The sequence below is a fragment of the Mixophyes fleayi genome, chromosome 11 (genome assembly GCF_038048845.1).
Source record: "Mixophyes fleayi isolate aMixFle1 chromosome 11, aMixFle1.hap1, whole genome shotgun sequence".
Classification (NCBI taxonomy): Eukaryota; Metazoa; Chordata; class Amphibia; order Anura; family Limnodynastidae; genus Mixophyes; species Mixophyes fleayi.
The window spans coordinates 72,637,770-72,663,802 of NC_134412.1; the positions used below are offsets into that span (position 1 = coordinate 72,637,770).

Sequence of the window (26,033 nt, forward strand, 5' to 3'; positions counted from 1 at the left end):
GATACTTCCTTTAATAAATAACAGTATTGTTGTGTCTTAGTCCACCGCTCCTTTAGTCTTGGGAACAATTGGCCTTAATGTGAACCTGCCAACCAAAATTAATTTCTTTTCATTTAAAAGGGCTTATTTGTGACTTTCTATTGCAGCTTACAAAAGTGACCAAAATATAGTGTTTCGGAGCTGCTTTACCTTACCTACAGGACATGTTAACGGCACACTCAGGAGTCTCTGGCAGCTGCAAACATATCACATTGCCACTAACACGGGAACAGTGTAAAGCACATCATTTTAACTGTGGTAGCATTTCCGCAGTTCCGTTCTCAAGTGAAAATTGAAACCGGAGATGATCACTGAACTTCCGAATGTGACAAAAGGATGAAGTACAAAGCAGTTGACCTCCGGATCCCATGTGCGTAGCACACTATGACCTTCTGCTTGTACTGGTGTGGTGTTAGTGGAGTGGGTACATACAAATTATTACAGTCTCAGTGTTCATTTGTCACTGAAAACAAACTGCAACTCTATTTATTTACAGGGCTTTCAATGCAACTCTAACATTAGTCTACAGATATTTTATGTTGTGTCAAAAACCTATTTATGTTGACTAATAACATATATCCAAAACACACCTGGCCTGAGTAATTAAGGCACGGGTCTGCCTGTTTTGAGCGTATCTTCCGCAAAATCATTCTCCGCATGCGCAGATACGAATGATTTTTTGTTAAAAAAAAAAAGGCTTACTACAGCCTATGTTTTAGGGGAGTGAACGGGGTGGGGAATGGGTGGATTAACGTAGGCAATGTACAGTAAGCGTGTTCCTGTGCAGTCAGCTTCGGTGCGCTGATTTCAGTCATATTTCCTGCACTAGCAAGGGGTCTAGTCTAAGTGCCGGACCCAGCGGCTCAATACAGCCCCGGCTGGCTTGCCTAGTGCTGGTTAGCATAATATCAGGGGTACCCCACGCTTTTTTCCCCTCGAAGGAGGAGAGAGGGAGCGGAGGAGAGGGGGTGTGAATGAGAGGGGGACCAGATGGGAGGAGGAGAGGGGGAACAGATGGGAGGAGGAGAGGGGGAGCGGATGGGAGGGGGAGAGGGGAGCGGATGGGAGGAGGAGTGGCTGAGAGGAGGAGGTGGAGCAGAGGAGAGGGGGAGTGGATGAGAGGGGGGGAGTGGATGAGAGGGGGAAGGGAGTTAGGTTGGTAATTGGGATTTTCATCTTTGGCAAAAAGTTTACGTCTGCTTAGACAATGATGCTGTATGGACTGAGGTGTTGTCTTGCAGATACCAATTTTTATCTGCAAGTGATTTTGTCCTTTGAGAATATTTAGTATACATGATAGATGTAAGTATGCTATTATAGCAGATATGAGTTAAATTGCTAGAACAGTTTGCAGGTTAGTATCAGATTAATTTATTAGTTTATATACAGTGAACTCATCAGAGAGCTGTTTGAGGTTGTCTGTTCAAAAGAATAAATATAAATATCATACAACCTTAAATTTCTAAAAGAGAACATATATGATTACATATTGTCCCACAAGGTAGTATGTGACCAACATCTAATATAATTAATAGATTTTTCGGTAGTATATATCTATGTTTTCAAGTACTCAAAGAATAGGACACTCTTCTGACTTTCATGAATGTTATTAATATAATTTATCGTTGAGCAATTTTATGAGATACAATCAAATTACTGTGGCTTTTCACTGAGTTCAATGCTCACTGAGCAATTTTATATATATTATATGTATGTTTACTTATATTTATTTGTTTTTATTATTATGTTGTATTAATTTGGCAACATGATTCTCTTGTTTTGCTCCAATCATATATTTCTCAATGTTTGTGTGAATCATTAATTGACTGTATTGCACTCAGCTGTACATAGATTTAAAATTAAAATCATACTATATATGTGTTGGGAGGACTGCCTTAATTCTTTAACTGATGAAGTTGTCATACATTACGAAATAATGACAGATACTGTGGCATTATCCAGACCCTTTGAACATATTACAATACCTTGGGACTGTATATTGGTCCCTGATTACATGGACATTTGCACTGCAAGAGCTGCCTTGTTATTAAATCCTCTTTTACATTGTGTATGTATTCAGCTATAAAGTACAGGTATGACCACGAGAATAGATTTTTTAAAGATTATAAGGCTCTATTTACATATTTTGTTTTAAAATTAGCTTCATTAGTATTATTTCATTTTTTATTACTAGCGATTCAGTTAGTCTTTTACTACAATTATTTGTACATACTTTTCTAGAGGCTTTTTGACAGTTTTATATACTGGACTTCTAAGTGATGTCCCACTATTGTTTCTTCCTCCTAATCTGCAAACTTGTCATCTGATTGTTCAGACCAGGTCACTGTCAGTGCTGAGTCTTGGCCGGGCCGTAACGAAGGCGGTTATACCCCCTGGACGGTCAAGCACTTGTAAAGAGCTAGGCACACACCCGTAGTAGGATGGCTACGTTTCCTTTGTTGGGGGCCAGCATGAACACTCACAAAGATTTTTTTTGGGGGGGAGGGGGAGTTGCCGGTTGTGTCTCTCACGCGGGGCACTAAAATGTCTAGTTACGGCTCTGGGGAAGAACGCAGTCACAATCCCACTCTTTGACAAAATGCATTGTCAGTTGTAAGTTGGTGTATTTTAGCCAATGTGACAAATAGGTTTTTGCTGTGATACAGGACTTTATTGTAACTTAATAAACTGACTACAAAATCTGTGACAGCATCTGTGAATTAGGCAGGTGTGCATGTGCATGTCAGTGGGTGAATAATTTAGGCAAAGGATATAAGGGACTGAATGGCACTGGCTGTCAGCATCGTATCAGGAAGAGCAACACTGCTGGGGTTTGCAGAAGCAACAGTGTTACAAGTGTATCAGGAACGGGCTCCACAGTCCTGTGGTGAGATGGAGACTGACACCGCTTGTACAGAGTAACAGAAAGCCTACAGTCAGAAGAGCTGATGAAAAAATAATCTCCTCCACCCACCTAACGGGCTGGGCTACTAAGCCCACTGTGCTTGTTCACTCCCCAGAAAATCCACTACAGCACCACATTCAGTCTTGTAGACTATGGGCCGGATTCCTCAAGGAATGTAAATGCAGACTTTCTGCGTATAATCTGCAAATTTGTTCTGCGAATACCCAGAACCAGACTATACACAACAACGTTCAATTCATCTTCGTACGCAATGGTCATTTACTACAGCTTATGTTTTCAGGGAGGGAGTCTAAGTCCTGATTACTAGTGATGACAGTCTTGTATGCATGCTATAACATGTGTTTGCAATCAAGAGCAACTGTAAAAATTTATTTTATGTGCAGAAGACATTAAGAACATCCTTATAAATGTATGTCATACAGAGAAAAACAATTAAAAAAACACTTTTTCTTATTTTTTTACCTATTTTATGATTAATCCCTAAATTATTAACAGGTGACATTAATTGAATTTGTTTTTTTCTTTTGCCAATTTATATTTCACATAGGTAATGGACGTATACCGCATATCTTTCGATCAGGTCATTGTTGATTTCGGGCATATGCCCAAATTTTGTGCGTATTAAAACAAATGCACTTGATAAATCAGGCCCTACGAGAATGGACAAAATAAAAAGGAATACAAGAAAATAATAATAAAAAGATCTGGCATGAAACGCTAAAGGACAGCTCCACCCAATCCAGTTGTATGTTCCGTTCGCTGTACCTGCCAGAATCTGATGCCTAAAACTGTCTCAAATTGCTCTGCTCTGACTGAATACATTTTCAATATAGGCCAACTGGGTGCCCCTTCCTTGGGAGTTTCAAAGTCATGTGAATGTGTACCAGGTCCTACCTGCACTCAACACGTCGGCCTGTGAAGAACTACCAGTCTGACCTCTGTACCTTCTGCAACCGCAGAGTCTTCACACCTGCCAAAGAGAAACAGATGAATATCTGGAAATGTCGGGACGGAATGTGTACAATACATATAGCTGGGGTAAGGCACCTTAACCACACCACGTTACCACTGTCCTGCTTGCGTTATCCTGGGCATAGAGACTACAGGTTTCCGTCAAGGAAGCGCTTCCTGTACAGATACCTTACTCGCACAAGTGTGAGGGCATAACCAGTAGCGAATGCAGCAGGGGACCGTGTTACTTACTGTGAAGTACATCAGTAAAAGTGAAAATGGCAACAACAATCAAGACTGGAAAATCATCACCTCAGCCTACATTTAATGGGGGCCTGACTAATGAGTGCTATAAACACAGAACAATGGGTAAATAGGGAATACCAGGAAATACCAAGCAATGAAGAGCTCTAAAAGAATAACACATTTCGTGGGGAAGAAAAGGGAATTTGGTTGGAAAGGCAAGTTTGCCTTTACAAGCCATAGCCGTTTTAAATTTTCACTGCAAAGTCACTGATTTCCGGCGAGTTGAAAAAAATCGGAGGATCATACATTTACCCCCAGCAGGGAACAGGGGGCATGACTGTAAGAGGTCTGTTGCAGGCTGACCTGCAGATTACATTGCAGTATTTTTACAGCAGTTTACTCCTTTTGGGTTCCATTCACTGTGGAATACAGTTCTGCCACAACTGAATGAGCTCTAAACCAGGTGAGCCTCAGTGAATAAGGAATTCCAAAATTGTTGCTCGACAGGTGCACTCAATATGACACATTTTACCCAGGAGACATTAGCGTGCTCAATTTTCCCCACTCATTCCTCAAATGAGCAATCTTAACTGTTTTAAATAATTAATGTTAAAAATGCCTCTGACAATAATTATTTAAATAAGCTCTGGATGATTGAGATGAAAAACAAGAAGCAAACAAGAAGCAGAATAATGCTTCCTGCGGGAAGAGCGTCATTATCGCTTCTATGCACACAACTTGGATCTGTCAGGGAATTACCCAGAGATGTAAATGCCATTCCCAGGGAATAATGCAGGAATGGTGTTTAACACCCAACCCCCCTATCTTCCTCCACACCAGTACTGTCCAACTTCCTGAGCTATAGTGTACATTTATATACCCAGTTTATCATGATGATTTTCAGCAAATCAACTCCCCTCGAATCACTATCCACACAGAAAATGTACCTTCTTGGAATCAATCACCCTAGCCATTTCCCTGCTGTGATCTTCCTTAGATTTCATGTGTTGGAGCTGATCTTAGTTCCCATTGAACACTGAAAAAAATTCCAGGGCCACCATGACAGATGCTTCCCCCTTAGCTGTTAGGGGTAAGTCATTACCTGTTCTTTTATGTCAACATTTTTATTGACTGCAGTGATGACCAAAATATATAACTCTTCACAATTAGTTTGACATTTTGAATAGTCAATGTTTGTGACACCACTGTGAAACATGTACTGGTCCTGATTGTGTATGACACTTGACAGGACTGTGCACTCCCTGTAGCCTATAAAAGGAACATTGGCATGTTTGTCTGGTCATTCATAACACTCTCAGTCATTAAGGAGAGCAAAGCATAAAAAAGCAGTAACTTTGCACCTTGGCAAAACCATGTTGCATTGAAGGGGAGGTAAATTTAAAATGTGGGGACAGATTTATAGTTGGGATAGGGCATGTCCTAGATTAACTTTGAAATTCCAGTGTAAAAATAAAGCTATCAAGTAGTTGTGTGCTAGATGAAAATAACAGCCAGTATTTTACTCATGTGCAAAATAATAAACTAATTTGCACCCCTTGCATTGTAACATCATTTGTCCTGGAGAACATTTACTCCTTTTTTTGCCTTACTTTCCTTAATGACTCAGGCCCTCTGTGAGTGTTTACATCAATTCTTTTCTCATAGCGCATTCTCCACAGGTTAAGCACAATTGAACTTAGGGCTCTATATATCATTATGCGGCGGTATCACTCATTATGTATCGCTGCACATCACAGCGATACATAATGCAGTATACCTCTGCAAATCCCTGGCGAAGAACTCCCCCCTGTGCAAAGTTTTTACTTCTCACCAGCAGACAAGTGCTAAAGGTGCAATGTACATGCACAGCTAAAGTTCACGCATGTGCATACGATTTGATCTGGCTGGGGATCATGTGAAGCCATTCCGGCTTCAACAGACCCCATAGACACAAGTAAGGTAACATTATCCTGAGATGGCAATAGCTTGCAGAAAAAAAGCAATGCTTTTCACTGCTTTGTTAATTGCTAACATGTAATCCATGAATGGTTTAGGAAATCTCTGATTTCTCCTGCGATCACCCCTTCATAAACTGTGCGATGGCCATGCTCCAGAGAATACAGCTGTTTTCTCTGGGTTTATGGCTGATCGCACTGTCATAAATAGACCCCTTAATGGTAAATGCAAATACAGTAGGGTTCATGGCTCAAGCATCACTTTTATATGAGGCAGTAGAACATATTGAAAATCGGTACATTCCAGTTTCCATTGCATACATGTTTTCTTTCTTGGGGGTCTATTTATTAATGTCATGTAGTGTCAATCAATATGCAATATGCATCACTGCAAATCACAGTGCTGCGCATTTAAACACCACTGAAATATACCATGCCGTGACTGCTCTGGGAGCCCCCGGGGAAGTCTGCCCTCCTCCACGAACTGTTGTTACTGTTTGCTGGCAGCCCAGTGCTGCTGATGAATGGAGGAAGTGCTATGCACATGCTCATAGCACTTCCACAGGTGAGGGATCCAGCGAAGCCAGAGAGGCTTCAGCTAGTATCCACAGAAAATAACAGGCAACGCCGTCGCAGCAAGGAGAAATCTATGATTTCACCTGCATTAAACCCTTTATAAATGATGTGATGGCCATTTTTTTATCTGTTTTTATGGCTGATCGCATCTTAATATATAGACCTCTTGGTGGTAGATGAAATTATTACTATAACAATATTAGGGGCCCATTTATTAATTAAGGGGGTTGCCCTGTTCATCATCATCTGTCTTTACAACAGTGACAGATGATTTTTGGTAAGCATTTATTAAACAATTATCCTGGCAAAGCACATCCGATAGGAGGTTTATCCTGGAAATAACTTCACTTACCTTAAAGCCCCCGTTGTCTGTCTCTCTCCGTTATCTCCTGCGTTAGGCTTTTCTTAAAATACAATTTTACATCAAAATGCCTAAAACATGCGGACAAAAACGATTTACGCATGATTTAGGGCTTCATAAAGAGGCCCCTTAAGGGGTATTAAATTGCCAGCGATGTGGTGCGTGGATATTGCGTAGCAGACATTACCGGCACTTATAGTAGAAATCTCTGCTTATTTTCCCTCGCACATAAAAAATGAACAGAGATTTCTGTCAAAATCTCCGTTGTAAAGTGTCTCACAGACGTTCCGGAAACACTTTGCGTCAGTGTTGGACTGGCCTGGCGGGGTCCCGGGGAAATACCCAGTAGGCCCCAATGTCCAGAGTGCGATCACCAGGGCCCCCACAGAGAGGAAAGTGTAGGAGCAACCTGTGCTGCTGGTAAAGCAGAAGACAGGGTTGCCAACTCTGAAATAAAAAACAAGCAACCACTTAGTGAAAAACAAGCCCAAACCAATCCTAAAAAGGCCCCCAAAAAAGCCCAACTTACAGGGGACCGTCCTTTTCTATAACACTAATTTCTACACTGAATCTCCATTTAGAAAACCTTTATAAACACAAGAGGACACATTTATACACTGATAGGGCAAATGAAAAAGCAAATGCTGTAATTTAGGACACTGGTATGTCTATACCACATAGCCCCATGATATAACAGTATAAGCCATCTTCTGACATGAGCAGTTTACTGAATGGGAGGGGAGGGTGTTATATAGCAGTGTTACCTGCTATAAGTGCAGCGATCGTGTGTCTGTCACACCACTTATTTCAGTAGGCTGTTGTAGATCCGTCTTCCTGTGATTTATTCCACGTCCTCCTCTGACTCCGCCCACCCACAAAGCGCCACTTCATTGGAGGATGTCGCTGCACAACCCGCCCACAAAAAAAAAACCTGAATGCACCAATCACAAAATAGTAACAGAGGAAAAAAAATAAAAAAAACGATTATGCAGCCTGTGGACTAGGAGAACGTCTCCAAACCCAAAAACAAGCTACCCGCAGCAGTGAAAAAAAAACCGCAACTTCACAAAAAAAGAGGCCCAATTCCGCTTGTTATAAGCGGAATTGACAACTATGGCAGAAGAGCTTCCTGCTCAGGCAGGAACTCCTCACTGTCTCCCATCACCCCCTCTGCTATCCTCTGATTGGCTGACTCAGTAACTCAGCCAATCAGAGCAGACACGCCCCCTACCCACTCTGCCATGGAGGAAGCAAAGCAGGAAAGGTAACTTGTGTGTCTGTATGTATGTGTATGAGAGGGAGTGTGTGTGTGTGTGTGTGTGTGTGTGTGTGTGTATGTGTGTGTGTGTGTGTGTATGTGTGTGTGTATGAGAGGGAGTGTGTGTGTGTGTGTGTGTGTGTGTACATATGAGAGCAAATGTGTGTCAGTGTGTATGATAAATGTATTAGTGTGTGTGTGAGAGAGAATGTGTGTAAGTGTGAATGATAAATATATTAGTATGTGTCTGAAAAATGTGTGTATGAGAGAGGGAGGGTGAGTCGGTGTGTATGATAAATGTATTAGTGTGTGTGTGTATATATGTTAGTGTATGTACATATAAGAGCAAATGTGTGTCAGTGTGTATGATAAATGTATTAGTGTGTGTGTGAGAGAGAATGTGTGTTAGTGTGAATAATAAATATATTAGTATGTGTGTGTGTGTGTGTGTGTGTCTGAAAAATGTGTGTATGAGAGAGGGAGGGTGAGTCGGTGTGTATGATAAATGTATTAGTGTGTGTCTGTATGTATGAGAAATGAATTTGTGTGTGTGTTATGGTAATGTGTGTGTTATGTGTGGGTGGGCAATGGGGCTTGTGGCAATGTCATGGGGGTGAGGACAGGTGAGGCTTGTTATAAATGAAATGGGGGTGAGGGCAGGGGGGCTTGTGGTAATATAATGTGAATGTGAGGTAGGTGGTGGCTAATCTCTGAAATTTTATTTGTGGGGTGATGGTGGGCCAATTTAATTTAATAGTGGGGCCTATTAATTTAAGATGAGGTGGCGGGACCTTTAATGCTGAAGTGGTTTGGGCTATTAATTGAATATGGGGTTAATTTGGGCAGAAGGGATATTTATTAAATGTGAATGTGAATTATTTAATGCCAGGAATGGTTGTGGGAAATGGTTATATTTGTTAAACTTAAATGCTATTTATTGCTAGGCCTGTTTGAAGGTAGGGAAATAGATCTATTTATCAAAAGTTAATACTATTATTTTAATGTTGGGGCTGGAGGAAGGCCTAATTATTAAACATGTGTATTATTGATTTAACGCTGGGGCTGGCTGGAGTTTTCTAAATGTCATGTACCCATTTTTTCCAGATAGGACTCCCAACATTGCAGGATCCAGACAAGCAGCAACCAAGCTAAAGACACCAGCAGCCACAGGTCAGGAAAGCGACAAGAAAAGGACACACATACTCAGGTACATACAGTAGGCGCACACACATACTGGGCCCCACCTAACATTTATTTGGCCCCGTCTACATGATGTCACTTTCAGGTATTTTCCCAGGGCCACTTTAAGTTCCCAATCTGCCCCTGCCCTTTTCTATGTAGGTGGGGCCCACCCAAGTCCAAAATTTGAAAAGCGCAAGTCACCTGCACCTTTAAGAGTTGCACACGTCATGATGTTGCGATGCTGGCAGCGTACAGGAGCTACGAGGACCCTGCCCAGCCGACCACAGAGAGCAGATGAAGCAGAGGTAAGTCACATTTACTTTATTGTAATTTTTTATTTTTTTTTGCTTTTTTTTTCAAATTTGACAATGTTCCCTTATCATCTGAGGGGTAGCCTGTTCTTGGCATAATATGAAATGGGGGCAGTACTCTGTGGCATAATATTGTTTAGGGGCACTACTCTGTGACATAATATGATTTGGAGACATTATTGTGTGGCATAATATAATTTGCGGCATAAATTGAACTGGGGCACTACTGTATGGCATAATATGATTTGGGGGCATTACTGTGTGGCATAATATGATTTGTGGCATACATTGAACAATGTGGCATGAATTGAACTGGGACACTACTGTGTGGCATAATGTGAATGTTTATTTGTTGGTTCCATTATTATTAATAGTATATATATATAATATAAAATCTCTCTATCTAAATGCACAATTGGCACACCTGGACTTGACTAGATTTTAGCCAGCCCCTGATCTCCAGCAAAGGTAATTCCCATGGAGCCAAGGTTGGGGGTGGCACTGTATATTCTCACTAAGGGTAGGAATAGTATTCAGATACACAGGTTAATTATAACTATTTTGAAACAAGGTGCCCTTCTGCTTGTGTTTTGTGTGTGTTTTTAATTTTTGTCTTTCTTGAAACATTATTTTTTCATATTTGTCTGTTTCATTATAACATCTACACAACTTCCACTACGTATGTAGTGCTTTAAGGGCACTGTCCATGAAACTCAGGACTTCTGTTCTGCCTTCCGGGAGATATATCACACTTCTTTGCGCAGGCAGTGTACACTTCTGTCGATGGTGTACGCAACAATGCAAGTTTTTGGGTAAGGGGTGGCCTAGTGCTTTTTACACTCACACGCACCCTTTAAACATGAGAGCTATTGATTTAACATTGTGACTGGTTGGGGAAGGGGACTAGAGTGTGCCCTCATTGCTGGGCTTTCCATATTTAATGTACATATTCCTCTTTTCAAAACTGGACCCCAACATTCCAGGGTCCAGACAGCAACTGAGCTTAAGACATCAGCAGCAGCAGGTAGTGAACCCAGCAAGAACATGTAGGAGAGAGCAGGACAGTCTGCCAACTGTTTTAGTTCTAGTGGGGCAAGACTTTGTCCCGATCTGAGGTTTGGGGCCTAGACTATGCACTCTTTATATACACACTGCATTCTTTATATATTATACTATGCCGCTAGCCATGCCCTTCATAGGCTGACCACTCCCCCTCTAGTGTCTGGTCCCGCCTCTATGGTGGCTGGCCACACCCCCTATAGCAGGCCCCTACCGTTGCAGTCCCCCTGTGGGCCCTTCATGCCATAGTCCAACACTGCTTTGCAAGGCCGTAACTAGGGCTGTGCGATAGGGGTGACCGCCCAGGGCGCAACGCTGAAGGGGGGCGCAGTTTAGAAATATTTTAGGTTCATTTGGTTAAAATTGAGGGCTAGGGGGGCAGCATTTGTCTTTCTCGCCCCAAGCGCTAGAATTCTAAGTTACGGCTCTGCTGCTTTGCGTCTAATTGAATCCCCACTTCGTCTTTCATAGTGTAAACTTACAGCAATACAAATACTTAATTTCAGCGAGTGTGGAAATGGCTTTATTTTCAGTATCCACTCCAATTAGTTGAACATATTGTACTGATTCCTATTGCACGCTCTTATTTGTATTTATATTTTGTTTATTAATATTATTTACCATAAAAACATCACTATATTGTAACTTCTGCAAAGTTACATGAAATGACCAAGTAGATCAACAGTCAGCCTTCCCAGCAAGACGTTTTTTGTTTGATGAGAGATCTGCATATAAAGGTATAGTTAATACATATGACATATAAAGGTGTAGTTAATACATATAATGCAGTTCCGTCCAGGGCCATCTTAACAACATTATGGGCCCCTGGGCAAAGCAGTGCCCCGGGGCCCCTACATATATAGATATATATATATAGATATAGATGTATAGAGATACAGATATAGATATATAGAGATAGAGATAGATAGATGTACTTGCTCAGTGACCCTTTAAGGTTTTTTTTGCAGATTTTTTCTTTTGCAGGATTATTTATTCTAATTAAGAGCCCTGCCCATGGGGCCCCCGGGCACCTGCCCATCGTGCCCAATGGAAAAGATGACCTTGGTTCTGTCCACCCCAGTAAACCTATACCATTATACAGCGTAGAGCTGTAAGACGCACTCTGCCGGTGTCCGTCGTTGCTCAGCATCCCCCTAGAGTGGGCCCCCGCCAGGGCCGGTTGTTGGCAGCATCCCCGGAGCCGCAGCTCTGCCGCCGGGGAAGAGGTAATAAATAACCCGGAGAGAGAGCAGAGTCTGACCTAACAAATACCCACTGGAAAATCAGCACATCCCACCCCCGAAGCCTGGAGCCAGCTGCAGACAGACAGACAGTCAGGGATGGAAGGTAGAGGCTGCCAATAATATAGCCGCCCACATACCTGTCAGTGTAATGTCTATTACTGGGAGTCATCGTACTGGCCAGACTGGCCCTGATATACAGGGATCAGCGCTCAGCCTGTCATCTCCTCATTCACTGCTGCAGATATATCGCTACTAGCACGGCTTGCACGGCACAGACTGAGGAATATTGAAATATTTCATGTACATATCAATTATTTTTTTTCCATACAGTTTTTACCAATTTTGCAGAAGTTATGTGAAAACATGCACTGTACAATAAAGAGAGAGAAATATACATGGATTACAGAATTGCAAATTTCCTTTCTTAATTCCCTACACACAGTTCTTGGTCTTTAAATGATAAAGTTTATTTTTTCTATAGATTAGACATCTGATGCACCCAAATCAGGCCCGTAACTAGTGTTGTGCGACAGGGGCGATCGCCCAGGGCGCAACACTGAAGGGGGCGCAATTTAGGAATATTTTAGGTTAATTTGGTTAAAATTGAGGGCTAGGGGGGCGGCATTTGTCTTTCTTGCCCAGGGCGCTAGAATTCTAAGTTACGGTTGTGACCCAAATTATTAGGTGGGAATAGGCTCCTATAAGGCTGTTTGCCAACTGGCGTTTGAGTTGTGACATGCAGTGGAAACTAGCGGTTTGCGGTGGGGGATGAGTCAATGACCCCCTTGCGTTCACTTAAGGTGAATGCAAGAAAATGGTGCACGCAACATCTTAAAGACACTATCGCCACTCCTGTCCACAGGTGTAAGCGCAACGGGGTATGTGGTTATTGAAACTAATTGGATTTATTCCCATCCCTGTTTACATGCTTTTACTAGAGGGAAAAAACACTAATAAAACCACTTTTTTCAGTAGGTACCCTGTATCCCCTATACACTGTGCTCTCTAAAACAAAAGATAGTCCAATGCTGTGAAACAGACAATATACATCAGTCGGCCTCAACATTAAAACCACTGACAAGTGAAGTAACATATAACATGGCATCGGCAAGGGGTTGGATATATTAGTCAGGAAGTGAACAGTCAGTTCTTGAAATTGATGTGTTGGAAGCAGGAAAAATGGGCAAATGTAGGGATCTGAGTGACTTTGACAAGGGCCAAATTGTGATGGCTAAACGACTGGGTCAGAGCATCTCCAAAACGGCAGGTCTTGTGGGGTGTTCCCACTATGCAGTGGTTAGTACCTACCAAATGTTGTCTAACGAAGGAAAAACAGTGAACCGGTGACAGGGTCATGGACGCGCAAGGCTCATTGCTAGCCCATCTGGTTCAATCCCACAGAAGAGCTACTGTAGCACAATTGCTGAAAAAGTTAATGCTGGCTATGATAGAAACGTGCCAGAACACACAGTGCATCACAGCTGGCTTTGTATAGGTATGTGTAGCCGTAGACAGGTCAGAGTGACAATGCTGAGCACCAGAACTGGATCCTGCAGCAATGAAAGAAGAAGGTGGCCTGTTCTAATTAATCACGTTTCCTTTTACATTGTGGATGGCTGGGTGTGTGTGTGTTTCATTTACCTACAAAAGAGATGGCACCAGGATGTGCTATGGGGAGAATGCAAGCTGGCGGAGGCTGTGTACTGCTCTGAGCAATGTCCTGCTGGGAAACCTTGGGTCCTGGCATTCATTTGGATGTTACTTTGACACGCACCATCTCCCTAAACATTGTTGCAGACCAAGTACACCCCTTTATGGCAACAGTATTCCCTTATGGCATTGGCCTCTTTCAGCAGGATAATGCGCCCTGGCACAGTACAAAAATTGCACAGGAAGGGTTTGAAGATCATGACAAAGAGGTCAAGGTGTTGACTTGTCCTCCAAATTCTCCAGATCTCAGTTGATCAAACATCTGTGGGATGTGCTGGAAAAACAGATTAGAGCCATTGTGGCTCCACCTCTCAACTAACAGGACTTTGCTACAAATGTCTTAGTGCCAGATACCACAGGACACCTTCAGAGGTCTTGTGGAGTTCATGCCTCAATGGGTCAGAACTGTTTTGGGGCATGAGGGCATCTACATAATAATAGGAAGGTGGTTTTAATGTTGTGTCTGATCGGTGTATGATCACTGTGTGTCAGCATATGCATAAGTAGGAAAATTTCATGCACAATATATTTTTGGATAAGCTCACATGCCAACGCGTGCCTATGCATACCCAATCTGCCTCACTTGTGGCATAAGAGCACACGCACTCTTATAGAATGCATTAAAATATACTGCTTTTCCTGTAAAATCATAGTAAAGCTCTGTCCTGCAGGAATGAAAAATGCCCATAATTTGCCCAGGTCCATCCATTGTTGAAGCAAAGAGTTGTGGTTGGACCCAATCTGTTCTCTCTGCATGTTGCTGTGATATAACTTACCCCACCCAAACAATTCCTTGAACATTTCTCTGCCTTGCTTACTCTTGTCTTCATACTCTGACATCCCCACAATCATCTTTGGTGATTTCCATATCCCAATTGATTCTCAATTCTAGGTATTTAGGACACTGTCCTATCCTGCTTCTCATCCTCAGTAAACCTTCCTTCAGTGTTCGCTTCTCTGAATCCACTTCCTCTATCAGTTGGAGTACCACTAGGCCTGGTCTTAGGCCCTCTGCTATTCTCTATCTAAACCACTTTTCTTGGAACACAAATTAGCGCCTTTGGATTTCAGAATCACCCCTATGTAGATGAACTTCTCTCAAATGTATGTATTCTTCAGCTCCTTCAAAATCTGTGTTGGGTGACATTACTGAAAGTCTTTCTACCAATTCATCTTGGATGTCCTCTCCCCAACTCAAACTCAATTTTTCGACAAACTGAGCTAATAATCTCTCCACTAGTAAATCGAAGGAAGCTACTTACATGACATATTTCTAGGGATGTGCACCGGCGACTTTTGAGGTCTCGTGTTTTGTGTTTTGGATCCGGATTTTCGTTATTTTTGAGGTTCGGATTTGTCTCGCAAAACACTTGACGAAAGGTCTCGGTTCGGATTTAAGGTATTGGATTCGGATTTTTTTTGAAAAAAACATAAAAAGTTTAAAAATCAAGTTTTTGGGCTTATTTTCACTCCTAGGCTATTATTAACCTCAATAACATTCAATAACAAGCATTTCCACTAATTTACAGTGTATTCTGAACACCTCACAATATAGTTATTAGTCCAAAACGTTGCAACAAGGTATCTTTCTGGACTGCGTAGAGGAGTGGGTCACCACAATATATATTAAAAACCCTGAACTTTTATGATTCGCACCAATAAATGTACCTGGACTGCGTAGAGGAGTGGGTCACCACAATATATATTAAAAACCCTGAACTTTTATGAATCGCACCAATAATTGTACCTGGACTGCGTAGAGGAGTGGGTCACCACAATATATTAAAAACCCTGAACTTTTATGATTCGCACCAATAATTGTACCTGGACTGCGTAGAGGAGTGGGTCACCACAATATAAATTAAAAACCCTGAACTTTTATGAATCGCACCAATAATTGTACCTGGACTGCGTAGAGGAGTGGGTCACCACAATATATTAAAAACCCTGAACTTTTATGATTCGCACCAATAATTGTACCTGGACTGCGTAGAGGAGTGGGTCACCACAATATCTTAAAAACCCTGAACTTTTATGATTCGCACCAATAATTGTACCTGGACTGCGTAGAGGAGTGGGTTCACCACAATATCTTAAAAACCCTGAACTTTTATGATTCGCACCAATAATTGTACCTGGACTGCGTAGAGGAGTGGGTCACCACAATATCTTAAAAACCCTGAACTTTTATGATTCGCACCAATAATTGTACCTGGACTGCGTAGAGGAGTGGGTCACCACAATATCTTAAAAACCCTGAACTTTTATGATTCGCACCAATAATTGTACCTGGACTGCGTAGAGGAGTGGGTCACCACAATATATTAAAAACCCTAAACTTTTATGATTCGCACCAATAATTGTACCTGGACTGCGTAGAGGAGTGGGTCACCACAATATATTAAAAACCCTGAACTTTTATGATTCGCACCAATAAATGTACCTGGACTGCGTAGAGGAGTGGGCACTGGGCACCACAATAAAATATATAAAAAACCTTCAACAGATCTGCATTACACTACACATACGGCTGCTCCTCCATCCTCTCCATCATATACATGTTGGAGTTTTAGCGTGCGACAACCTCTTGTTTTTGATAATGTCAGTGCATTTTGAATATTTTTCAATTTGCCCCACACCACTGAATGTACTTTATCTATGATACGCAATACGCATCTATCTATCTTGACTGCGTAGTGTGGTGGCCCCGGTACACAATTTGGTACCGAGGCCACAATATAATTAAAAAACCCTCCACGTGTCAGAATTCCACCAAACAAGTATCTGGACTGCATAGTGGGGTGGCCCCGGTACCCAATTTGATACCGGGGCCACAATACCTCCTCCAAACATGGTACAGACAATTCGTCATTGAGATCCCAGACAGACAGGGTCAAAGTGTTATTGTTTGACTTTGTAAACCCAAAAAACTGTCCCTGTTGCACATAGTCGTGCAATGAAGACTGACTTTTTCATTTAAAGGCACGATCTTTCAAGTGTAGTGTTTGTAAGTCTAAGTCATATTATACTTTTGGTAAAATTGGTTTATTTTGTTCCTCTTTATGGTAATTAGTAATAGAATTAAAGTATGAAATAGAATTAAAGTATGAAATAGAATTAAAGTATGAAATAGAATTAAAGTATGAAATAGAGTGGTATAGAGTTGTAGTGTGGTATAGATAGAGTGGTCCACACAATATAATAATAAAACCCTCAACTGGTCTGAATTTCACCAAACAAGTATCTGGACTGCGTAGTGTGGTGGCCCCGGTACACAATTTGGTACCGAGGCCACAATATAATTAAAAAATTGGGCATCAACTGTCACCGTTGTTTAATATCTGATACACCTAAATATGGACTGCACAGTGGAGTGGCCCCGGTAGTAAATTTGGTGCCGGGGCCACAATACCTCCTCCAACTTCCAAGTGTAGTGTTTATAAAGACAGACAGCGTCGAAGTGTTATTAGTTGACTTTCTTAACCCTAAAATTGTCCCTGTTGCAAATATTCGTGCAATGGACAGTTATTTTTTTATTGAAAGACTCAAGCTTTCAAGTGTAGTGTTTATAAAATATAAACAACAATACAGTAGTTTTAGAGCACGTCAATACCTCTTGTTTTAAATTATGACACGGCATTTTACTTTTGGTTTAATTTCTTGTATTTTTTTAAATTTGGTTTTACTTTTTGAACATGGCAAACGACTGTTGATTGGTCATATAATGCAAAAAAAAAAGGTCCAAGATGGAATTGTCCTTGGGCCCTCACACCCACCCTTATGTTGTTTAAATAGGACATGCACACTTTAACAAACCAATCATTTCAGCGACAGGGCCTACCAAACAACTTTGGCTGAAATGATTAGTTTGTTTGGGCCCCCACACCAAAAAAGCTATTCATCTCTCCCTGTACAGACTAAACAGGCTCTACTGAGGCAAGATGTCGTCCTCATCCTCAACCTCTGATTCCTCTCCCCCTACAGTGTGTACTTCCTCCTCATCACACATTATCAATTCGTCCCCGCTGGACTCCACAACCACAGGTCCCTCTGTAGTATCTGGAGGGCAGTGCTGTACTTCATTGAGGAATTGATTATTCATTTTTATAAACATCATTTTTTCAACGTTGTGAGGAAGCAACCTCCTTCGCCGCTCACTGACCAGGTTCCCCGCTGCACTAAAAACTCTTTCCGAGTACACACTGGAGGGGGGACAACTCAGGTAAAATAGAGCCAGTTTGTACAGGGGCTTCCAAACTGCCTTTTGGAGTTCTACCACGTCACTACCTCTAGTTAATTTAGATTGCAAGGCTTGTAAATATAAATACTTTGAAGATAAAAAAAAGCAGGCTGCACAGACTGTGGAGCTAGAAAGTGAAATTAAATGGACCACGTTACTTTGGTGGCTATCTATGCCCCCCCCCCCCCCCGCCCTACACTTGTAGTTGAATATAAATAAAGCAGCCTGCATAGACTGTAGAACTAGCAATTCAAATATACAAAGAAATGGACAAAGGCAGTTTGGTATCTGTCTGCATCAGATCCCCTCTCCACTAGGAGTAAAACAGAAAACTTTTCAGCCGTTATATAATCTAGAATATAAATAGAAATTGAGAAATGCAATTTGGTATCTGTCTGCATCATAATCATCAACATCCTCCTCAGCGCCAGCTACATCAATATCCTCCTCCCAGTGTACAACATTCACACCTTCATTAGCCAAATCTGTAACTGGACTGTGGGTGATCCTTCCAGCATATGCAGAAGGCGTGCTGCAAATGCTGGATGGAGTCACCTCTTCCCGTACAGTGATGGGAAGGTCAGGGTTCACAACCAACAACACCCTTGGACTCGCCTTGGGGATTTGTGATGTCATCTGTTTAGAAGGCAGAGTTCTTTGCTGTTTTGTTGTTGTTGCTGACAGCATAACTCTCTTAAATTTTTTGTAGGGGGGGGGAGGAGGGCTTAGATCCTTGGGTGAAGCTGGACCACTAGTCATGAACACGGGACAGGGCCTAAGCCGTTCCTTGCCACTACTTGTCGTAATTGGCATATTGCCAACTTTACGTTTCTCCTCAGATGATTTTAAGTTTCTTTTTTTGCTGTTTTTTGAGAACTTGGGCTTTTTGGATTTTACATGCCCTGTACTAGGAGATTGGGCATCGTGCTTGCCAGACGACGTTGATGGCATTTCATCGTCTATGTCATGACTAGTGGCAGCAGCTTCAGCATTAGGAGGAAGTGGGTCTTGATCTTTCCCTACTTTATCCTCCAAATTTTTGGTCTCCATTATATGTAGCACAAGATACTGCAGAATGTGTGAACTTGGTAATATTGCAGTACCAATGGACTTATACTGCTGGATTGGTTTTGCAAATTTGGTTATAATTATTATATATTTTTTTTTTTTTAAATGTTTTTTTTTTTTTTTTACTTTTTTTTAATTTTTAAAAAACTTGGGAATAGTGGGGAAAAAACTATGCCCTTAGAAGCACAGAGCACAGGACACAGCACCACTGGACTGAACAGGACACGGCACAGGACCCAGCAGCACTACGGAACTCAGCAGGACAGAGCACAGGACACAGCACCACTGGACTGATACTGCAGAATGTGTGAACTTGGTAATATTGCAGTACCAATGGACTTATACTGCTGGATTGGTTTTGCAAATTTGGTTATAATTATTATATATATTTTTTTTTTTTTAAATTTTTTATTTTTTTTTACTTTTTTTTTATTTTTTAAAAACTTGGGAATAATGGGGAAATAACTATGCCCTTAGAAGCACAGAGCACAGGACACAGCACCACTGGACTGAACAGGACACGGCACAGGACCCAGCAGCACTACGGAACTCAGCAGGACAGAGCACAGGACACAGCACCACTGGACTGATACTGCAGAATGTGTGAACTTGGTAATATTGCAGTACCAATGGACTTATACTGCTGGATTGGTTTTGCACATTTGGTTATAATTATATATATTTTTTTTAATTTCTAATTTTTTATTTTTTTTTACTTTTTTTTTATTTTTTAAAAACTTGGGAATAATGGGGAAATAACTATGCCCTTAGAAGCACAGAGCACAGGACACAGCACCACTGGACTGAACAGGACACAGCACAGGACCCAGCAGCACCACTGACCTCAGAAGGACAGAGCACAGCACACAGCACCACTGGACTGATACTGCAGAACACAGCACAGCACTGCACAGCACAGCACAGCACAGCACAGCACAGCACAGCACAGCACAGCACTAAACAGCACAGCACTAAACAGCACAGAACTAAACAGCACAGAGGACCACCTAACACACCCTCCCTCTACCCTGATCAATGCCCGAGTGAAGATGGCGGCGACTAGCGGGGAATTTATAGGATCCGAGTATCGCGAGATCCGACAACGGGATTATGAGTCAGAGCCTCAGTTTCACTTTTGAATTTGGCGCCAATACCCGGATCTGTCTCGGATCCGACTCGGATCCGCAACGTTCGGGTGGGCTCGGATTTCATAAATCCGAGTGCGCTCATCCCTACATATTTCTGTTGACAACATTATAATAAAGCCTACACCTCAAGCTCGCTGCCTAGGTATCAGCCTTGACTCAGAACTGTCCTATCTTCCCCACATGCAGTTTGTATCCAACCCTGTTATATACATCTAAGATACATCTCCAGAATATGCAGATATCTTACTGAAGACACTGCAAAAACTTTAATTCATGCACCGATAGTCCCCCAATTTGACAATTGTTTTCTTTCTGGCCTTTCCCTAACCAGACTTCCAACATTACTATTGGTTTTGAATGCAGTAGCTAGACTAATGTTCCTCAGAAAATGTTCTTCTACTGCTATGCCAATCTCTACATTGTTTGCATGGACGTTACCTTGTGCAATATAAAATTAATCTACTAACATACAAAAATATTAACAAAATGGCACCAGCGTACATCTCTTCACTTGTCTCAAAATATCTCTCACCTTGAGCCCTCAGCTCTGCCCAAGATCTGCTCCTGTCATCCACCCTCATTCCCTGCTCCCATTTTCGAGAACAGGACTTTTTTAGGCTGCAAAATGTGGAATTCCCTCCCCCCGAACAATAAACTCACCTCTTTAAGCAGTTTATAAAATTATTGAACTACTTAACTTACTTAGGTTGGTATAACACACGAGTAGTAGAGACTAATATAATATGCGAGTAGTGGAGGCTGGTATAATACGTGAGTAGTGGAGGCTGGTATAATACGTGAGTAGTGGAGGCTGGTATAATACGTGAGTAGTGGAGGCTGGTATAATATGCAAGTTGTGGATGCTGGTATAATACGTGAGTAGCGGAGGCTGGTATAATATGTGGGTAGCGGAGGCTGGTATAATACGTGAGTAGCGGAGGCTGGTATAATATGTGGGTAGCGGAGGCTGGTATAATATGTGGGTAGCGGAGGCTGGTATAATATGTGAGTAGTAGAGGCTGGTATAATACGTGAGTAGCGGAGGCTGGTATAATACGTGAGTAGCGGAGGCTGGTATAATACGCGAGTAGCGAAGGCTGGTGTAATACGCGAGTAGCGGAGGCTGGTATAATACGCGAGTAGCGGAGGCTGGTATAATACGTGAGTAGCGGAGGCTGGTATAATACGTGAGTAGCGGAGGCTGGTATAATACGTGAGTAGCGGAGGCTGGTATAATACGTGAGTAGCGGAGGCTGGTATAATACGCGAGTAGCGGAGGCTAGTTTAATACTCGAGTAGCGGAGGCTGGTTTAATACTCGAGTAGCGAAGGCTGGTATAATACGCGGGTAGTGGAGGCTGGTATAATACGCGAGTAGCGGAGGCTGGTATAATACGCGAGTAGCGAAGGCTGGTGTAATACGCGAGTAGCGGAGGCTGGTATAATACGCGAGTAGCGGAGGCTGGTATAATATGTGAGTAGTGGAGGCTGGTTTAATACGTGAGTAGCGGAGGCTGGTATAATATGTGAGTAGTGGAGGCTGGTTTAATACGCGAGTAGCGGAGGCTGGTATAATACGTGAGTAGCGGAGGCTGGTATAATACGCGAGTAGCGGAGGCTGGTTTAATACTCGAGTAGCGGAGGCTGGTATAATACGCGGGTAGTGGAGGCTGGTATAATACACGGGTAGTGGAGGCTGGTATAATACGCGGGTAGGGGAGGCTGGTATAATACGTGAGTAGGGGAGGCTGGTATAATACGCGAGTAGGGGAGGCTGGTATAATACGTGAGTAGGGGAGGCTGGTATAATACGTGAGTAGCGGAGGCTGGTTTAATATGTGAGTAGTGGAGGCTGGTTTAATACGTGAGTAGTGGAGGCTGGTTTAATACGCGAGTAGCGGAGGCTGGTATAATACGCGGGTAGTGGAGGCTGGTATAATATGCGAGTAGTGTCGGCTGGTATAATACGCGAGTAGGGGAGGCTGGTATAATACGTGAGTAGCGGAGGCTGGTTTAATACGTGAGTAGCAGAGGCTGGTTTAATACGCGAGTAGCGGAGGCTAGTTTAATACTCGAGTAGCGGAGGCTGGTTTAATACTCGAGTAGCGAAGGCTGGTATAATACGCGGGTAGTGGAGGCTGGTATAATATGCGGGTAGTGGAGGCTGGTATAAGGTGGGGGTGCACTGACAGTTTGCAATAATACTAGGGCACTAAAAGCTAATAAAATTTGGTTGTAATGGGGCCTAGAACTGAGATCTAGACCAGTGACTTTATGCCAAAATTTCTTTACAAAAACTGAGGAGGTAGTGACCAACAACAACTAGTACTACTTACTATCGTGCACAGCAGCAGGCAGAGAAATACTGGATTTATTTAGAAGGGTTGCAGAGACCAGAATAGTGACACAAGTTTGAGGCCATCTGGCCACCTGCTGTAACAGAAGCACTGCACTGTACAAGTTGCATTGAAAGTACCAGTAAATTCCTTTTTACAATGAGTTCCTGCCAAGTATTAATCCCAATAAGACTATTGAGCTTAGACACTGTGTGCTGCACAGTGTATACTTTATAGACAGAACCAAGGATAGAGAGGTCTGCACTGCATTATTCTGCATCTTGTTGACCCTTTGGCAAATGAATGTGCTAAGATGATTTGTCCCAGATGTCATCATTGACTCCGGATCTCAGCAAGACTGTGATCTCCTATTACATCTTACGCCTGCCTCTGCTTATTTCATAGCTTATTGATCCCCAGGGTATTCCTGCATCAACAAGACTACTAATCTCTGGAGCAAAAAGACAAACAAAAAGTAATAGTCTATTTTCCCCAACAGTACATGGGTAGCAATCAGGTGTGTTAAGTGAAACATTCAACCATGTATAAGAATCTCGCATTTGTGCAAACTACTCATATAGTACAATATTCATTAAGTCATATCTAGAGGGGCTATGCACCTCAATGAGCAGATATATATTGTCCTAAGATCGGGATAAGGGTACCGTCTCCTGGGGTTAGATGGCTGCTCTTCACACACTTCAGCCAGATAAATCACACCAGTCCAGTGTCTTGGTTTAACTAGCCTCAGCTAGATTTATTCTCCAGGCATAAAATTAAACCAGCAGGGGGGATGCGTCTCCATGACTTTAGATTATAGTCACCTCCCTCTCACGGTCCCTTGCCCGCCTTCTATCTCACTAAAAAAACTAAAATCCAAGCAACCATGTTCTTCTGTTTTCATTCTATATATGTATTTACAGAATTTGGGGCCTGTATTAACTTTTTATTTATGCTGTTATAAATAAAAAGTACAAAACAAATACAAAAAATAAATCCAACAGAAACAAAAGCCCGTCCAGCTTCTAACTTAACACACAGGGACACCCTTTCTCATGTGAAGGACCTTGTGTCCCACACATATAAAATACAGAACTCACTGCATCCAACCTCCTCCCCAGGTCTGAGGGACTGATTGAGCTGCCTTGCAGCCTTTTACCAGCACCGCACAGGTGCAACTCCTGATTACCAGCAGAGTGTCTTGGTAACTTGGAAGACACAGAATGGATCTTATGAATGGAGCCCACCCTTCTCTCTTGCTCCTTCCCACACAAAAACAATCTCCCTGGGGTTTTAATACACACGAGACAGCCTAAGACATATTCCTCTGCCATTCCCCACTTTCCCAGTACTTCTGTCACAATAGTTGTATACACATAAGAAGACAGGCATATCCAACAAATTAGATTTCTGCCCAGGTGCTTCAACAATACCCAAAAACCATGGATTTGTGTAACAAAACCAATAAGTAGAGCACTTAAGAGGCTTTACATGAGATATAAACTGATTAGATCATACCCAGTGGTATGATTTGACCAGTTTATATTTCATGTAAAGTCCCTTGAGTTCCCTAGGCTAATATACATGGCTGTGCAAAGCGCCAATAAACCTTTAGCTTTAGGAGCCTGAATCTCACCAGACCCTGTAGCAGCCATATGGGCTGCAGTAGGTATAATTACATAAATTATATGTCTGTTCACCATTTATTTTTATTGGCAGCACTACATAAAATGTTAGCGATTTATAAAAGCGGTATAGGTATAGTAATAATAATAGTAATAATAATAAAAAAACATATATAATAAATAATTTATGCACATAAACATTAACTGTGACTTGATTGAATATTCTGTCTCATACATTCCTAAAACACGTTCTATTCAAGTGCTCATTTGCTCTTCAATTTGGAGGAATAGGTGATTTGACAAAACAATGTATGTTCTACATCAATTCAGGGGCGGATCTAGAATATTATTTTAGGATGGGCGATTAAGTCCCCGCCCCCTTTTTGATAACTAAGGCTGCCTGCGGCTACACACTATGTGCAGGACCGTTCGGCAGAGACAGACAGGGAGAGTGTGCTCCCCGGCCGCTTTGAATGTGTTTAAAACACAATCAGAGCAGCTGGGCAGGACTCTGTCTGCCTGTCTCTGCCGAACGGACCTGCACACAGCAAGCCCCTGCTAGGGGGGGCGATTTCCCCAATAGCTTCCACATCCTGGATCCGCCAGTGCATCAATTAACCATACCTCCCAACATTTAAATTTTTGAATTGAGATACTTAATGCAAAATGTTGCAGGGTCACATCACATTGGGGGCATGTTGGGGTATGTCAAGTCCTTCAAGACATTTGTGAGGTATGAAATGAGTTGTCTTTCCAGAGTTCAGAAACTCATAGAGATACAGCAACATGCAGTGACCAGGTACAGCTAGTAAGTAGTTTTTCTTTGTAATTTCATTAACAATTTAAAAAGTAAATCTTTAATTAAAATAAGTTAAATAAAACAACTAAAATACCTAGGGGTATACTTTACCAAATCTTATTTTCGCCTGTATGCTGCTAACTTTCCAAGACTCATTAGCGCGATAAATGCTGACTTGAAACAATATTCCAAGCTTACGGTCTCTTGGTTCGGTCGTATCGCCTCTATAAAAATGAACATATTACCTCGCCTCCTCTATTTATGGCAGACCCTCCCTATTCATGTCCCTACACATGTTCTTAAAAGTTTACAACAATCTCTTTCGAAATTCATCTGGGCCGGCCGTAAACCGAGAATCCGTTTGCAACTTTCTTTTAAGCACCAGACTAAAGGCGATCTCGGCCTACCCAATATAACAAAATACTATCAGGCCTCCCATTTAGCACAATGTGTGCTTTGGCACTCTCCCCCATCACAGCCTGTCTGGACACAAATAGAAGCTGGCCTACTTAATCTATATTCACCCTCCTCATTGCTTTGGACCAAACCCCATCACAGACCTAAACATCTAAACCATGTTCCCACGGCTAAATTCTCTTTATCTATTTGGGATCGAGTAACTCGCACCTATGAGCTGCGTTCCGATTACCCACTGCTAGTTCCACTGTGGAACTCCAGTGATTTCCTCCCAGGAGTTGATCATAGAGCTTTTCACCATTAAACCCGTCATCACCTTCTCTGCCCATGGGACATAGACCCCATGAATGTTTTCCCCTCATTTGCGGAACTTAGAAAAAGATATAATTTCCCCAACACAATATTCTATCAATATTTACAAATTAGACACTTCTACAACTCCCTGCCTAAACCAGCCCTCACAGATCAGTGTTCTCCACTAGAATCGCTCTGCAGACATCCAATCTCAACGAGAGCCCTCATATCTACATTATACCAATTGATCAACAATTTTGGCCTTCTACCTAAAGAACCTCATGAAATT

General features: G+C 42.1%; 2 long non-coding RNA genes across 2 annotated transcripts in view; one reads left to right on the plus strand and one right to left on the minus strand.

Annotated features, from left to right (window-relative positions):
- Positions 1–8,198, minus strand: part of LOC142107957 (uncharacterized) — a 49,394-nt gene extending 41,196 nt beyond the window's left edge. The window contains exons 1-2 of the long non-coding RNA XR_012680055.1: positions 7,819–8,198; positions 3,860–3,935 (exon numbers count right to left, since the gene is read on the minus strand). This is a non-coding gene — a long non-coding RNA (uncharacterized LOC142107957). The remainder of the gene's footprint in view (positions 1–3,859; positions 3,936–7,818) is intronic.
- A 69-nt stretch (positions 8,199–8,267) lies between these two features.
- The window catches only part of LOC142107956 (uncharacterized), a 116,044-nt gene continuing 98,278 nt past the window's right edge, over positions 8,268–26,033 (plus strand). Inside the window, exons 1-3 of the long non-coding RNA XR_012680054.1 lie at positions 8,268–8,318; positions 9,417–9,519; positions 9,654–9,799. This is a non-coding gene — a long non-coding RNA (uncharacterized LOC142107956). The remainder of the gene's footprint in view (positions 8,319–9,416; positions 9,520–9,653; positions 9,800–26,033) is intronic.